The following is a 16,984-nucleotide window of genomic DNA, read 5'->3' as shown; positions in this document are numbered from 1 at the left end:
AGATCAACCGGCCCGGTACCGAGTACCCCACGGCCCTGGTGAGTGAGGGCGCTCCAATAACACCTTTAATTGGTTACACCCAGGTGTCAATTTATTCCGAAATTATCAGGAGAATTTACAGAGGAAGGGCACAGGATATTTCTGAGAAAAAAAAAAGACATGTCACCAGAACTGGTAGATTAAAGACATTTTAACACTAATTTGTTGGATATATCAACGTTAGGGCTCGCTCACACCAGCGTATAACTTGGACGAGTGCAATCCGATAAAAAAAAGTGGTAGTACTCGGATCGGATTAATGTTATTCTATGAGACAGTGCAGACCCTCATTTTTTTCAGTTGTATTCTGTGTGATAAAAAAATTGCAGCATGCTGCGATATCACTCCGAAATCTGATGGTTGCGATTGAAAAATGGCATGCCATACGGACCATCAGTATGATATCTGAGTTTTACGGATATATTACAGTTCTGTAGCATAGGAAATTGTAAATGGTCTTGTAAAAGATTAATAGCTGCTGAGTAAAAAAGACATACGGTTGATAAGTGAGAAAAACAATCCTCCCACTTATCTGGATGAGAATGGCGCTGATTTTTTTATGTGCTCGTGTGACCCCAGCCTTATATGTGTATATAGAGGGGATAATTACATGTACGGCTACTTTCACATTAGCGTTGTTTTTTGGGGAAAAACGCATCCTGCAAAGTTGCCCACAGGATGCGTTTTTTTCTCCATTGACTTACATTAGCGACGCATTGCCACACATCGCATCCATCATGCGACGGATGCGTTGTGTTTTGGTGGCCGCGATGCCCAAAAAAACGTTACATGTAACGTTTTTTTGTGCGTCATCTCCGCCATTTTCAACCGCGCATGCGTGGCCAAAACTCCGCCACCTCCTCCCCGGACATTACAATGGGGCAGCGGATGCGTTGTAAAACTGCATTCGCTGCCCCCGTTGTGCACGCCTTTCACGACGCTAATGTGAAAGTAGCCTAAAGCTTGCACTGACCTTACATTTGCATTTAAAGCCTGACTCCCGGATGTGCCTTTAACTACAGTATATATTATAATATGTAGATCACAAGTCGGCAAAAGCTCCCTGTAATAAGGGAATTAACTATTTTTCTTGACATTCTACTCAAGGTGACTGCAGTGAATGTGAAGAATAGACGTTAATGTGTAACAGACCGGCAGCTTTGCTTTCAGTCGCCACGACTCACGATTTTCTATTGGGAAGTAAAAGTCATTGATTTTTTAAGTCTCTTTAGTTAGCTTTCAAGGAAAGACAGTCTTTCTCCTATAATGTGACGACAGCTGTTACCTTGAATACCGGTATAAAAATAGTGACTCGTTGCATCAAGGCGGGAGGAGGAGAAAAAATATTTGTTTAGAAATGTTCAGCTTTGACTATGCCAAACTCAGCTGGGTGTGTACACGCTCGACATCTTCCCGAACACATTTACTTGTTTTATTACCAGCAGTTAAAACTTTCTATTAGGGCAGTTTCACATGTCCAGATAATTATGCTACCAGAAAAAAAGGTACTGGAGCTTTCCGTTTCCGTGTGTCAGTGTGGATACGTGGTACCTCTGTGTGGCACATGTGTGGCAACCGTGTGCCACATGTGTGCCGCATCAGGACCACACGGACGGCCGCCGGGGAAGAAGTGCTACTGTAAGCACTGTTCCGCTGCGGCTGGTGCTGACTGCGGCTGTCATTCTTCTCTCCTGTTCTGCCGGCAACAGTGAGCAGGAGAGAAAAATTTAAAAAAAAATCCTGGCGTGGGGTCCCCCTTATATTTGTAACCAACCCGACGAAACTCACAGCTGGGGGCTGCTATTTTCAGGCTGGTAAGGGGCCAATGATCTTGGCCCCCACAGTAAAAAAAAAGCAGCTCCCAGCTGCCCAGAAAATGCGAAGAATCTTGTGGGTATGATACCTTTTAATGGCTAACAAATAATAGTAAATGATGTTACAAAGCAAGCTTTCGGGACTGCTTACGTCCCTTCATATGGTTTCTTCAAATATTTTGTTATATCAGCCTGATGAAGGGACGTAAGCAGTCCCGAAAGCTTGCTTTGTAACATCATTTACTATTATTTGTTAGCCATTAAAAGGTATCATAACCACAAGATTCCTATTTTGTTTCTCTCACTGAGAGCACTTTATATATTTAATCCTTTACTTACTACAGGATTAGTAATGGATAGGTGTCTTATTGACACCTCTCCATTACTATCCCGGACTTAATGTCACCTTACAATAGAAAGGTGGCATGAACCCCTTAATAACCCCACTTGCCACCACTACAGGGCAAGTGGAAAGAACCCGACAAAGCTCCAGATTAGGCGCATCTTATAGATGCGCCTTTTCTGGGCAGCTGGGGCTGCTTTTTTAGGCTGTGGGGGCCAAGATCAATGGCCCATTACCTGCCTGAAAATAGCAGCCCCAGCTGTGAGTTTTGCCGGGTTGGTTACAAATATAAGGGGGACCCCACGTCGGGTTTTTTTTCATTCTTCTCTCCTGCTTCTTCGGCACCAAGTGTGGACAGTCACGTGACCACAAGAATGCGATTTGCAATTTGCATACTTACAGCCACATTCTGACTGGGTGTGTCCGGCCGTGCTCATTTCACTTGTACTAAACAATTCCGCACACATCTAGTCGGCACTTGATCGCTTATATGGGCACACACCCGCCAGATCTCAGTGCCAGCAATGGAGTATCCTGACAGTGAGGGCACTGCACACTGTGAGGATTCACAGTACCTCAAGGCCATACAACTCCTATAAATTATATGGTATTTTGGTATATCTGTTTAAAGGGAACTTCCAATGTTAGAGGCATTACATATATGCACATTGGACATATTCCACCCAACACACTCCAAATTAAACCTTTGCAGAGCACTGTACGGTTTTGGGTCAGGAGCATAATCATGGCAGATTTAGCCTCTGGCTGCATAGCGATATGGGCTGTGACACCGGATAAGTAACCAATAATCTCGCCATGCTGCTGCTATATCGCAGTGTAATGTAGGCAAACAGGTTTGCATTGTGACCCCAGGGTACTGCAGTAAGCAGGTCACAAAAAATCCAACTGGTTCTGACGTTCTCTGCCATGGTCGCAGTACCCTACAGGCTGCAATGTGACCCATTCTCCTTGCATTACACTATGATGTAGCAGCAGCACAGAGCATTATTTGGCTATCTGACCTGTATAACCAAATTCACCATGTAGCCCAAGCCTTACTGATTTAGGGTCTATATATGGATTGGCAAGAGAGGCAACAGCAGAAAATATGTTCATGATGAAAACTAAGTACACTGTGTTCTATGATTTTAAGTATCTGGATATAATTAAAAAAATGATCTGATTCTAAGAAAGTCTTAAAATTAGGTAAATAAAACCTCAGGTGAACAACACATGACAAACTACAGTGTACGTTAATTATTTATTTAACAAAAAATAGGCCAAAATGCTGCAGCAGGGCGTGATAAATTAAGTACACCCCATGAATCAATAACTGAAAGTAATCAGATTCAGTATGACTTTATCAGTCTCCAACATCGTCCCGCAAACGCCCAACTTCAAGTAAACCTTCCATCCAACCTACATATCGAGCTAGAGATCTGCCTGTACGATATACATCTCCTAGGGCGATAGGGTGGTGGTTCTTCTACATGCTTCAGCAAGGAGTCACATACGGAAACACCCTTCATATCTGTCTCCCCTTGCAAATGATAGTTGGCCAAACTACCAGCAAACCTTATAATTGACTTATCACTTTCTCATGGCAATCCTTATAGCTATTCCTATTACATTCTTTCTATATAACATAGCAAATTATCCTTGATTATGCTGCAAAACCTTTATAGAAAGATTGTGTTCACAGGGCAATGTCTCAGGGAAGGAGAAGGATGATGCTTCCTATTCCCAGCACGGCAGTGGAGAACACTTCAAGTAATAATGTAACAAGAAAAGTAGGAAATTCTTACCTTAGTTACAAAATGAATATAATTTCGTCTCTGCGCGGTCTCTCTGTCGGGACCAGTGTTGTCACCTTTACTTGTCACAGTTCCCAAACCTGTAACCTGAGCCCAGGCTTACCTGCAGTGATCCTCCTACATGCTGGGCCAACCCACCCAGAATTCTCCTACCGAGCACCCTACCCACAGGCCAGGGGGGAGAATGTGCTGCTCAGGGAGTCAATGAGTAATTTGTAGTCCTTAAGTTAGAATGCGAAGGTAGCACTGTTAAAATGATACGAAGCAGTTAACTGCGTTAGTAAATGATATACAAGACGGAAAAAATCACAGCTCGTAACACTACATGAAGGTTAGACACTGCGAAATATGGGAAGTGGATTGTTTCTGAAACTGTAAATTTGTTGGTATCACAGGGATTATTACTATATTAGTGCTTCATGTTTATTGTCTGTCATTTACATGAAGCAATTGTTCCAAATCATCATTTATAATGAGAATTGCCTTGTAAATTACATATGCAATTAACCATATTGTGTCAGAGGATTAATCTTAGGGAAGAGTCACAGGGTCATATTAGGCTGGTTTCACATTAGCGCTTTTTAAGCGCACGCACGGCCGGGGGTAGCTCCGCCCCCGAGCCAGCTCTCTGCCCGGCGTGCCCGCCCCTTGCTTGTAGCGCCGCCTCCTAGCGCACAGCGGCGCCTGCGATCGGTGCACCCTATCTTTAGCATAGGGTGCGCAGATCGTGCGCAGGCCGTGCGCTAGTTGCGCTTTGACCTGCGCTGCGCACTTTTGACGGTGCGCCGAGCACGCCGAAATCTGAAAAGTTTGATTTTGGCGCGCACGGCGCACCGTCAGAAGTGCGCAGCGCAGGTCAAAGCGCAACTAGCGCACGGCCTGCGCACGATCTGCGCACCCTATGCTAAAGATAGGGTGCGCCGATCGCAGGCGCCGCTGTGCGCTAGGAGGCGGCGCTACAAGCAAGGGGCAGGCTCGCCGGGCAGAGAGCCGGCTCGGGGGCGGAGCTACCCCCGGCCGTGCGTGCGCTTAAAAAGCGCTAATGTGAAACCAGCCTTACTCGGACAAGGATCGCAACGCAAAGCATGGACAGGCCGTCGGCTCTCCCGACCCAAGTGTGACAGTATGTGTTTCTACGCAGCTTTCACTCTTGAGTCAGGAGAGCCGACGTCCAGTCCATCATCCGAGCTATACGGCCGTGTGACTCTTCCCTTAGGCATAAGTCATCAAGTTTGTAACAAAGGTTGAAATGAACTTTGTGGTTGAGGTCTGCCGACCTGTCATAAAAGTGAAATCATTATGGTATGCCCCTCTGAATAGAATACAATGTAGAGTGGTAGAGGTAGAGTGTTGAACCATCTCTGGGGATAGTGGAGGGTTAAAAGCACACATTTCTGTGACCTCGTCTCCTGGTACTTACCTGAGCGCAACCTCCAATTCTCACAAGATCTCCTTCTCTACTCCTCTCTTATCTCCTCTTCCCACAATCGCATACGAAATTTCTCCTGCGCATCACCCCTCCTCTGGAACTTTTTACCACAATATATCAAACACTCACCTACCGTGGAAACCTTCAAAAAGAACCTTAAAACCCCACCTCTTCCAACAAGCCTACAGCCTGCAGTAGCCTCCGATCGACCAAACCACTGCACGACCAGCTCTACCCTCGCCTACTGTAGCCTCACCCAGCCCTTGTAAATGTGAGCCCTCGCAGGCAGGGTCCTCTCTCCTCCTGGACCAGTCACAAATTGTATTGTTTAAGATTATTGTACTTGTTTTATGTATACCCCTCCTTCCATGTAAAGCACCATGGAATAAATGGCGCTATAATAATAAATAATAATAATTTGTAAGTTCAATAACTTGACTCACACAGAGGCAACCAGCTTGATTGTTACACAGTGTTACATGAGGCAACAAGTTTAATGGTGTTCAGTCTTACTTGAGGTAATAGGTTGACTTGAACAGAGGTACACAATTGATATTGAAAAGGCTGCCTTGTGGGGCGTGGCCTGCACGCTGATGGCGACGGCTGCTTGAAAGGAGAGCTCTGTGCTTCAGCAGGATAAACCAGCTCTTATCAGCTCACAGATAACAGGATTACCAGCTACAGGAGGTGTGAGTAACCCCAGCCCTCAGCGATGCCTAAGTTGAGGCCTAAAAAAACTGGCACTCCAGCCAAGCTGACAGACTTCTACCCCCGGGATAGGGAAGTCTCCTCACCAAGCAAGATGGCGCTGGCTTCCCACTCAGCGTCTTCCCACTCCTCACAAGGAGATACAGGCTGCATGAGAGGCAATACAGGCATTCCTCTGACAGAGGAAACAATGCAATCTCTGCTGAAAACGCTGAGGGTTTCCCTACAGGGTGATCTCAGAGAAATAGTCAGAGAGCTGAAGGAGGAAATCAGGTCTCTGGGTGATCGCACAGAGCATGTAGAAACTAAAATGGCTGAATTTGCAACATCACATAACAATCTGATAGACGCTAACACAGCTTTGGAAAAGGAGGTGGAGGCACTAAAACTTAAAATCAGTGATATAGAGGACAGATCCCGAAGAAATAACCTAAAAATCAGAGGGATTCCCTCATCTGTAGCAGATAAAGAGCTCCATGAATACTTCCACAAGTTTCTGCAGCTTATACTCCCTGGATGGGACGCTAGAGACCTGATAGTGGACAGAATTCATAGAGTCCCTAAATCCAAAGGCATAGATCCAGCTCTGCCTAAAGATGTCCTGGCTAGACTTCATTTCTATAAAACAAAAGAAGCTGTGCTGTACACACTGAGGGAAAGTCCAGCCCTGCCAGACACTTTCATGGGACTAAAAATCTTCCCAGATCTTTCTGCTACAACTCTTAATAAAAGAAGAGAATTCGCCCACCTTTCTAAACTCCTTAGAGATCAAGACATCAAGTACAAGTGGGGTTTTCCGGTGAGGATGATAATTTTCAAAGACGGAGGCACTTACATATGTCATACTCCTTCTCAGCTGGGCAAATTGCTGGATGACTGGGGAATAGCCCACCCACCAAACCCTGGCGGGTGGGAGAATCAAAGAAGATCTCCAGACAGGATTAACCCTGAATGGTCAGCAACTTAGCTGGGACTCCTTCCTGCTTATGGCACCTGCTGTCTCTGCTCCTGTGACACGGGATGTCACGTAGCCCCCCTGATGTTCTCGCCTATGGCGAGCGGTTATACTCCGGTCACCCTACTCGGGGCAAACCGGTGTTGATGGAACTTTTTTGTTTTTGTTCCTCTTCTCACAAATGTTCCTTAATTTTTTTCGGAAATTTCTTTCAATTCCTTGTTGGTCTAACCCCTCTCATCCCTGTTGGCGTTCCTAGGAATTCAAACCCCCCCTGTGGCTCCAATATGAGAATTAAGATATTGTCTATTAATGTGAACGGACTCAACTCCCCAGCAAAAAGGTCAATGATGTGGAGAGAGGTGAAGGCATCTAACTGTGATATAGCGTGCATTCAGGAGACCCACCTTCTTTCCACAGATAATAAACGGATACTTCATCCCAGGTTTCAACACGCCTTTTTTGCTAATGACTCAAAAAAAAAGAGGAGGAGTGGCCATTTTAATAAAGAACTCAGTGGCCTTTAAATTGATAAATGTCAGTTATGGAGCGGATGGAAGATATATTATTTTGTCTTGTTATATCAACAGCGTCCCTTATACCTTGGCAACGGTCTACTCCCCAAATTCATCACAATTGACCTTTGCTAGGAAATTTTTCCAAGCATTCAAAGATACTGCCACAGGGGCGGAAATCATCTGTGGAGACTTTAATATACCTGTTATACGCTCCATGGATTGCTCCAACATCAACATCTCACATGCTAAGGAACTTAATCATCTCATCAATGAATTCCATTTTCATGACATCTGGAGATATTTACACGCATCAGAAAGAGACTATACATTCTTCTCTTCCAGGCATCGCTCGTACAGTAGAATTGATTTCTTTTTGGTCGACAGCAAATCTATAAGTAATTGTGTTGCAGCTGATATTGGTTTAATCACTTGGACAGATCATGCGCCGATCTCTTTGTCTGTTCAGGATGGCTTTAATGTTCAAAATTCCCCCAGGTGGAGACTGAATACTAGCTTGCTTGGTAGGCAGAAGGTACATGATGAAGTAGAGTCAGTGTTAACAGAATATTTCAAACTTAATAATAATGGGGAAATTTCTGACGAGACCCTGTGGGCTGCTCATAAAGCAGTAGTCAGGGGGCAGCTCATAAAACTAGCCTCCATCCAAAAACGGAAAAAAGACGCAGATATTAAATATATATTAACCCGTATTCATCACCTTGAATCCCTGAATAAAGCCAAAGCAACCCCTAACTTGACTAAAGAAATTGTAACCCATAGATTCCAACTAAGATCCCTACTCCTGCAAAAATACGAACATAATCTTAAAAAAAAATAGATCGACATTTTATGCTATGGGGGATAGAGCGGGGTCCTTATTGGCAAGAAGGACGAAAAAACGTGAGATCCAATCTAAAATAGAATTCCTGAGGGACCCAAACGGAACAATCACTAGACATCCCATTGAAATAGCAGAAGCATTTGCGAAATATTATGAGGCCCTGTATAATCTAAAATATGATTCCAACACGTCACAGCCGACTCAAGTGGATATACAGGGTTTTCTAGACACCCTGGATCTTCCCCGGGTCTCAGATGAGCAATTAGAGGAACTTAATCTTCCCTTTACTACACATGAAATCCTAGGTGCCATCAAAATGACTAAGTCTAACTCTGCCCCAGGCCCTGATGGGCTGCCATACGAATATTACAAACAATTTACCTCCACTCTGTCCCCCTTTATGTTAAAAACCTTCAATTTTTGGCAAAATAAAGGGTCAATTTCCCCAGACAACTTAGAAGCGATTATTATCACGCTACCCAAGCCAGGGAAACCTGCAGACACCCCTGGTAATTTTAGGCCCATTTCACTCCTAAATTGTGATGTAAAAATTTATGCCAAACTAGTGGCGGATAGACTTCATAAAGTGATCCCGGCCTTAGTGGCTCCAGATCAAGTTGGTTTTGTGACAGGCAGGCAATCTAAGGATGGCACCAGACGGATGCTTGACTTGATTAGACTGGTGGAGATATCGGGTGGACCCAGTGCATTCCTGTCTCTTGATGCTGAAAAAGCCTTTGACAGGGTGCACTGGGGGTACCTGGAGAGAGTTCTAACAAAATTCGGGTTCTTGGGGAAAATCAAGTCATCCATTCTAGCTCTCTACTCTTACCCAAATGCGTCAGTGTTGGCATCGGGGTTTCGGTCATCTAAATTTCAAATAAGTAATGGCACTCGCCAGGGGTGTCCATTGTCTCCCGCTATTTTTGCTTTAGTGGTAGAACCTCTGGCGGAAGCTATACGAAAAAACATAGCCATTTCTGGTATAAGAGTTGGGGAATTTGAACATAAACTTGGTCTATACGCAGACGATGTGATAATTTCCTGTTCTAACCCTGTAGTTTCGATTCCAGCAGTGGTGAACACATTATCAAACTTTTCGAAAGTGTCGTATTATAAGCTTAATGCGGCAAAGTCTTTGATATTGCCATCTAATGTACTGGTGGAGGCCAGGAGTGTGCTGGAGGGGGCCTTTCAATTCAAATGGTGCGACAGGGGGATACCTTATTTGGGTATTAAGCTGACACCATCGCAGATGTTAATTAAAGAAAATTTGGAACCTCTGATCCAAAATTTAGAAAAGGAATTGGGAAGATATGAAAAAATATCGTTGTCCTGGATGGCCAGGATACAGTCCTTTAAAATGGTTTTCTTACCCAAAATATTGTATGTGCTCAGATGCCTACCCATTAAAATTTCTCACAAAACCCTGATGAAACTTCAATCGTTGACTAACAAATTTGTCTGGGGTAATAAAAGGGCTAGGGTCGCAGGTAAAGTGTTATATCCCCCATATGACTTAGGGGGATTGGGCACCCCAAACATAACGGCATATTATAAAGCCTTACTAATTGAATCACTAAAGGAATGGTGGCGTCCAGGTAATTCACATAGATGGGCTCAGATTGAAAATTTCCTGTCCCGCCAGGGCTCGGTCAGAAGAATGATGGAAGCAGAATATTTGAGCCGTTCACGGTTCTCCCCGTGTGTTCCCACCATGTCAGCCTCCCTGGAGGTCTGGCGAAATGACTTGATTCATAAGATTCAGATTCCTCTTTCAGAGATTTCCCTCAAGTCGTTGGAATCTCAAATACCCTTTTTGAATCTGGCCAGGTGGGAGGGATCGGGCATTACAGTGCTGGCGGATCTATACTCTGATTTGGGTGTTAACCCCTTTAATGAAATAGTACGGAAACACCCCTCTTTAAAGGGCTGTTTCTATCAACACATCCAAATTAGTCATTTTCTGGCCTCTAAATTTCCTCCAAAGTCGAATCCTCTGTTACCTACAACAAAGGCCTTGGTATTTAAAAAGATAATTAAATCCAAAGGTATCTCCTCAACATACAAATGGCTCAATAACCCCCCTGAAGAGCAAAAATCTCCTTATATGAATAAATGGGACGTGGAGTTGAGTGTCTCTACCTCTCCTTCAAACTGGCACTCGGCTTCAGCAAATATCCAAAAATATTCCAAGTGTATAAATCATCTGGAGCAACTGAAAAAAGTACACCTGCGATGGTATCGGTCCCCAGCCAACTTAGCACAGTTCCTCCCAAATTATTCGCCACATTGTTGGAAGGGCTGCCTCCAAAAGGGTACTCTTGGTCACTGCTGGTGGGATTGTCCCAAGGTTTTCTCCTTCTGGTTGGAGGTGTTTGGCTTGATGGGTGAGCTGACAGGCAATCCTATTAATCCGAATCCGGGTCTGGCAGTGCTAAACGTGGGTATAGAGGAGTTCTCTTGGGAATCGAGGGGATTATTAGTTCACATTCTAGTTGCTGCCAGATATTGCATAAGTAGCTATTGGAAATCCCCAAAGACACCTACATTAGTTGAACTATATAACCGAATTAATCTCCAATGCTAATACGAGTTCTGTCTGGCTCACTCCATCCGCGCCAAAAACAAAATACTTCAGACTTGGGACACGTGGCTAAACTCTGTATATGCATCCCCTGTCAGGCATCTGTTTCCAGGGCAAACTGTCTGAGATTAATAAAATGGGTCAAATAGGGTCAAAGAGAGTGTTACGCAGGGAGTTCATCCGTACCACATGTCAATATTCAAGGTGTTTATAACTCTGTTGTTGTTACTGCTCGGGCTACCCCGGAACGCCATCTAATTCCCTACCTCCCCCCTCCCCCTCCCTGGTTGCATCTTTGCAACCATCCATGGTTCTCCCCCCCCCCCCCCACCTCTTTCTCCCCTCCCTTTTCTTATCTTCCTTTCTTACTCTCTGGTTCTAGTTGTTTGGAACCCTCGTTTTGAGGATTAAAGAGTAAATTGGTAGGTTGACTCTATACGTATTGGGTGTTGATTAACCAAAAAAAAAGTTGCAACGGACATGATTGTTGGTGGTGTGATAGGAAATGTGAATCATAATCAAAGGATTTACTACCACGTGTTACAGCGTTGTTCTCTTTGTGTATTATTGCCAATGATACCTGAATTTCTCCTATTTGTAATGTAACTTCCTACAATAAAAATTGATTGGAAAAAAAAAAAAAGAAAAGGCTGCCTTGTATAGACTTGTCACAAACCGCATCAACGGGCAGATTCCAGGGGTAACCTCACCATCACCCTTTAAACCATGTATAAGAATCTGAACCAGCAATGCGGTCCAGTGGCTAGCTTTCTTGAAAGGGCTGCTTTCCAAAGGAGTGAAACAGAGCCAGGAAGGTTCACCAAGCAGGGTTAAGGCCCTTTTACATTTAGCGATGCACCAGCGATCCAACCAGCGATCCGACCCGGTCAGGATCGCTGGTGCATCGCTAAATGATCGCTAGTGAGCTTTCATACAGAAAGATCTCACAGCGATGCAGCAGCGACGCAGCGCACGATACTTACCATTCACACACAGCGATCCTGCGTCCTCCCGCCCGCCTCCACGCGTCGCTGGACGTCACAGCAGGAAGCCCAGCAGGAAGCAGACGACGAGAAATGGAGCCGGACATTCTCGCGCGATCAGCGATGAGCAGCGGGGGAGCCAGTCGCTGGTAAGTATCACACATAGCGATATCGCTAGCAATATCGCTATAACGTCACAAAACCAGTGATGTTATAGCGATATTGCTAGCGATATCGCTTAGTGTAAAACCCCCTTTAGAGTCAAGAAATCACATCACGATCAAAATTGTAAGGCAAGAGGATAGTCAAAATTCATGCTGAAGTTAGAAAACAGGAGAAATCAGGAAACCAGCAGAAGCAAGCATAGAGCTCTAGTCAGGTAGCAAAAACTAATTGACTGGCAGGGGATGCCAGAGACTCAGGCGTTCAAATAGAAGGTAGCCCTGCCCAAGGCTCTCAGCAAGGAGTTTATTTTTTATTCATTTGGATCTTTTTTCCAATTTGTCTATCACTCTGTTATCTTGATATGCACATAGCCTGGTTGTTTTGGTTTTCTTAGCTTGGTTTTTCTGTATGATGTAAATGTGAGGGAAGCACTGGGCCATAATCATGGCCGAACTCTCTGGAACAGTTGTGCCCTGGTCTCCCATCACAGGAAAAAGGTGCTTCACATTCTGCATGGCATGATCAGTACTCACAGTGTTGGCAAGGTCCTCTCTCAGTTTTTCAGTGTTCCCTTGGGTCACTCGCATACAAATAAAGACAAGTCCAAGCTTAACTCACAATGCAGAATTTTACTGAAATCTCTTTGCAGCTCATCCAGGTTACAAATGTGGTTCAGTCGCCACAGAGGTATTGCACCTCATCCAGAGGTGTGGTACCCAACTCTTGGGTAAGAAGGGGTCTCTACCCAGGAGTCTGACACTTGCACTCAACACCAGTCCTCTCATGGCCAGGGGAGAGCTGGATAGAGGGTGTGGGTGGTGAAAGAGGAGTAGGGGCAGGAGCTTGTAGAGAGTGAGTACTGACAGTTGGGAGAAGGACAGTCAGTCAGGGCTGGGAACTTGAGCAGTGAGGAGCTCGTCCCAGCTGCAGAAGACAAGAAAGAGAGAAGAAAGGCAAGAAAGATAGAAAGAGAAGCTTCACCGAGAGTGAGAGAGGAAGAAGGGGTCCTAGGGGCACGGGTAGTGAGAAGTCCATCCGTGGGGCCCGTATCCACGCTGACCGCTGTCAGGTGGAGGGACCAGGTCGCAGTTAGGGGACCAGCCCCAAAACTAGTGGAGAAACTAAGGACTCAGCAAGAAAACCGGACTGAATCTGCAGCGTGTCGGCTAACACTTTACTTGCCAAGTACCACAGGTGGCATCACGAATCTCTTATAAACTTTATTCCCCTTTAATCATCATTTTTATTGGATGCCAAGGGCCACGGACCGGGTCACTCCTGCCATGACACATCCCCTTAAAGAACCGGCCCAGTACCGAGTGAGCCCATGGCCCTGGCGGGCGCTCCACAATCATTATCGACAATAGAATCTTCAATACACTCCATAGCAGCTTTCCATTCTTTACTTTCCCTCCTTCGCAGATATGTGGCGCCCCTGAGGCTTCAGTCGCCACAGAGGTACTGCACCTTCTCCTAAGGTGTGGTACCCCACCGTCCAGGTAGGCTGGGAACTCCCTTTCACATTCCAACACCTGCACCCCACACACAGGATAGTTCAGCAGGGACCCATCCATGCTTTATGCTGGAAAGGTCATAGGGTGCCTTTTGTGGTCCCTGGCTTCATAAGACGAGAGGTGCTGGGGAGGCAGGTGGAGTTAGATATAAAAGAGAGGGAAGATGAAGGATTTCAGATCAGTCTGGGGTGAGTCCGAGAGAAGGAGGTCACTCACACAGGAGTGAGGATCTCTGGAAGAGGGATGGAGGAAGGAGTGCTGCAGCTGCCTCAGTGACCTGAGCCAGCTGGCACGGGAAAGGAACAGAAAGAAAGAGACGTAGACTGGAGACTACAGATTCCATAAGAGAGATAGAACAGATCGGAACGAAGGAGAATAGAAGTACGGTGGGAAGCAGGTTGAGAAAGAGAGAGAACCCTTCCAGTCCAGAGCGCAAAGGCCGGGGCCCGGTCCCCGAGGTTGATTGGATCTTTATGTCCGGCAACAGACACCGGAGGAGTAGTGAGCCACTAATGCCTTACTCCCATCATAGACTTGGGACACAACAGCAACTGAATAGAGAGACGGGACGCAGAGAGGAGTCCCCGAAGCAGGCTACAGCTGTCTGTCATACAAGTAGAGACTAGGAACACCTAGAGAGAGGCATTCCAGGGTAGCTAAGTACTGGAGTGCTTCGCACCTAAAGGCGCATTGGAGGAGTCGTTCAGTAAGGTACATATTGGCGGAGTGTGAAGGGGAGAATCCTATCCTGCCTGGAGGTTGGCTGGGGCCCTGACCCGAAGAACACAATGCGGAGGCAGGCAGTTGTGTGAACTGCAAACAGTGAGTAAAGCTTTGGAACCGCATACTCTGGTGTCCTCCAGTTATTCCAGCACCGCCACATCTGGGTAACAACATCTAGACCATTCTGCGCCTCTCCTTGTCCATTGCACCTACACTGCCCTGGGACTACAGCTCCACCTGTGGGGAGCTACATCATCTTTGCTGCACCACACCATCAGTCCCAGTGGATCTGCATGCAGCGTTGGCTCAACATCTTACTTGCCAAGCACCACGGGTGGCGTCACGAACTAATCTAATAAACTTTAACACCATTAACATCACCGCCATTGATATTGGACACCCAGGGCCACGGACCGGGTCACCGCTGCTGTGACACACATTCCCCCTGACACCGGCCCGGTACCGAGTACCCCGCTGCCCTGGGTGTGAGGGGCGACCCAGATAGAGGTTGGGTCGTACCCACTTGTACGTATTACCGGTGTCCCTTCTGTCCGTACTCACTATCACTGGTGCTTCCCTCTGCCGTTTCACCCCGGCTCTAAGAGAGTGCGCCCAGGCTGCAAGTCGCCACATACTGAAGCACTCGCCCTTCTGTCTGCCCTCTCCTTCTCTGAGTTCTTTCCCTGGAGGAACTCTATCCACCTGATGTTGCTGCTGTACTTGTTCCTCTTTCCCCTTCTTGGACAGCTGGGCACTTAACTTGAACGTTTCAAGAAAACGGTGTTGGGTCCTGAACACTTAAGCTCGTGTTAAGAGAGGGTTTTTCACACCGGGAAACTAAGCCCGTCCACAGGGATTGAACACCCCTGCTCTAACTCACTCTAACTAGGAAGTTCCCCTCTATTCCAAACAGCTAACCCCTCCTATTATTAACCCCTATATCTCCATCTACAGTGTAACGAACTCTATTCCCCATCTAGTGGCCATAACACTAACCACACTGTCCCTATTATGTACATGGTGATACAGCAAACAGCATATTATACATAGATTAATCAGTAACATACTATCTACATACATGTACAGTAGCAACATAGAGGCTTAAAGGGGCAGATTTATCACATACCCCTACATATACATACTGAACACATCCCCAACAGTGTTTTTCAGCTTCACTGGCTCTTACCAAACTAAGATTGTTCACATCATGGGTTGACCAGGACATTGTGTGTATTTTTCAAGGCATTACTTATATTACTTATATTTTTAATTTGACATTGACAACTGCTATATTACTGTGGGTTACCTGAGCTCATTGGAGGAGGGTGTTGGCCTTTATATGGACACCTTTGGTGGTATATCATAGCCTATTTGGCTTTTTAATTGTTTTTAATTTTCATTTCTACTGTTTATTCTTGTTACATTAATAAAGATTTACCGTATATACTCGTGTATAAGCCGATTTTTTTTTTTGTGCTGAAAACGCCCCTCCTTGGCTTACACAAGAGTCATTGTCCCAGAAAGACGGCAGGGGAGGGGGAACGGCGGAGCAGCGGGTCACAGAAGCAGGAGCCGTAGGCTGCAGCTAAAGTCTGCCCGCTGCTAAAGAGAAATGAATATTCAGGCTGTGTGCCCACGTAGCGATTTTTAAGCGTTTTTGCCGCGATTTTTGGCGCGAAAACATTTAAAAATCGTGTACAGAACGCCCCCCATGCATCCCTATGGCTTTCCGCACATGCTGTGCTAATGCTGCGCTTTTTTCCGCGGCGGAATCTCATCGCGGAAAAAAATCGCAGCATGGTCATTCTTTTGTGCGGAATCGCAAAGAATTGCCGCGATTCCGCACCCATAGGAATGCATGAGAATCGCTTACTTTCCGCATGTGGCTATGCTCACCATGCGCGAAGTTAAGCGTCTCATGTGCGGTTGCTACCCACGGTGTGGAGGAGAGGAGACTGTCCTCCAGGCCCTGGGTACCATACCCCTGTAAAAAAAAGAATAAAAATTAAAAAATCGGGGTATATTTACCTTCCGATGCCCCGCGCTGCATTCCTGGCCTCAGCGTTCCCAGTAATGCCTTGTGGCAAGGTCCTGTGATGACATAGTCTCGCGTGACTCTAGCGGTCTCATGAGATCGCTATAGCAACGCGAGACCAACGTCATCACTGGTCTCGCAAGGCATCGCTGGGAATGGGAGTGTCGCTGAGACTGCGCGGGACGTCGGAAGGTGAATATAACACAATTTTTTATTTTTTTATCATTTTTAACATTCTATCTTTTACTATTGAGGCCGCATAGGCGGCCTCAATAGTACAAATCCGGTCACACTTGTCAAACACTATGTTTGACGAGTGTGACCAACCTGTCAATCACTTTCCAAGCCATGCTTCAAATCGCTTGGAAAGTGCTTGAATATCGCACGCGAAAATCGCGGCAAAATCGCGAACATAATCGCTGTAAGATTGCGCGGAAAAAAAACGCTCGATTTCTGGGAAGGAGTCCGGTTTTCAGTGTGCGTTTTAAAACGCTACGTAGGCCCATAGCCTCACTG

The 16,984-nt window shown here is 45.8% G+C and overlaps 1 protein-coding gene across 1 annotated transcript in view; it reads right to left on the bottom strand.

The window, feature by feature from the left end:
- Positions 1-4,156, bottom strand: part of VILL (villin like) — a 156,069-nt gene extending 151,913 nt beyond the window's left edge. Inside the window, exon 1 of the mRNA XM_073581476.1 lies at positions 4,002-4,156. The gene's annotated coding sequence lies outside the window, so the exon portion shown is untranslated. The remainder of the gene's footprint in view (positions 1-4,001) is intronic.
- Positions 4,157-16,984: the final 12,828 nt, after the last annotated feature.

The sequence above is a fragment of the Dendrobates tinctorius genome, unplaced genomic scaffold, assembly GCF_039654945.1.
Source record: "Dendrobates tinctorius isolate UK_male_01 unplaced genomic scaffold, ASM3965494v1 ptg000070l, whole genome shotgun sequence".
Lineage (NCBI taxonomy): Eukaryota > Metazoa > Chordata > Amphibia > Anura > Dendrobatidae > Dendrobates > Dendrobates tinctorius.
Note: the sequence above shows the minus strand (reverse complement) of the source record. Positions and strands in the feature narration are given on the sequence as shown.